The 654-nt window shown below is 62.5% G+C and overlaps 1 long non-coding RNA gene across 1 annotated transcript in view; it reads right to left on the bottom strand.

Moving 5' to 3' along the window:
• The window catches only part of LOC109531115 (uncharacterized), a 23,647-nt gene extending 23,174 nt beyond the window's left edge, over positions 1-473 (bottom strand). The window contains exon 1 of the long non-coding RNA XR_002171121.1: positions 290-473. This is a non-coding gene — a long non-coding RNA (uncharacterized LOC109531115). The remainder of the gene's footprint in view (positions 1-289) is intronic.
• Between the last annotated feature and the right edge of the window lie 181 nt (positions 474-654).

Raw genomic sequence — 654 nt, 5'->3', positions numbered from 1 at the left:
GGTCGGGGCACTTGGACCGGGTCAAGTGGCGCGCGGGCCAAATCCAAAGGAGGCCGCATCTCTGCCCAAAATAGATTTTGGATTGACAGGAAGCATGTGCGGCACATATCTGCGGGAGGGCGGGGGGGGAGCGCTCAAGTGAGCATTCCCTTAAAAAGCCATGGGCCCCCGGCTCCCTCCGTCGGCGCAGCTATTTTGGGGTTTCGTCAAAGTCGGCGCACGCCACGAGCACCAAATCCGGCAAAGTTTGCGAAACGAGATGTGAAATGGCGGCGGGCCGGGCACTCACGCGAAAGGCCGCCCGCTGGCGTCGGGACGGAGCCCCCCGATGAAGCCGAGCAGCTTCCCGATGGTCCGGCTTTGTCCTCAAAGACGGGCCGCTCGCAGGACGCCCCCCGAAAAAGACAAAACTACACACCCGTGTAGTCCTCCAGCCGAGGCGGGCCGGGAATGAAAACTGCTCAGGGGGGGCCGCGCTCGCACTCACCTTCTTATACCGGGAGGGGAGGGGACGGGAGGGCAGGCGCACTGTGGCCCCCCACCCGAGACTTGTCATTGGTCGAGCTGATGGCAAGAGAGCATCACGGGATATGGAAGCCGCAACTTATTCAAGCCCAAAATGCCCCCCCTGCCCCCCCCCCCAATTGATGAATT

The sequence above is a fragment of the Hippocampus comes genome, unplaced genomic scaffold (assembly GCF_001891065.2).
Source record: "Hippocampus comes isolate QL1 unplaced genomic scaffold, H_comes_QL1_v1.1 scaffold189, whole genome shotgun sequence".
Classification (NCBI taxonomy): domain Eukaryota; kingdom Metazoa; phylum Chordata; class Actinopteri; order Syngnathiformes; family Syngnathidae; genus Hippocampus; species Hippocampus comes.
This window is presented reverse-complemented; position numbering and strand designations above follow the sequence as displayed.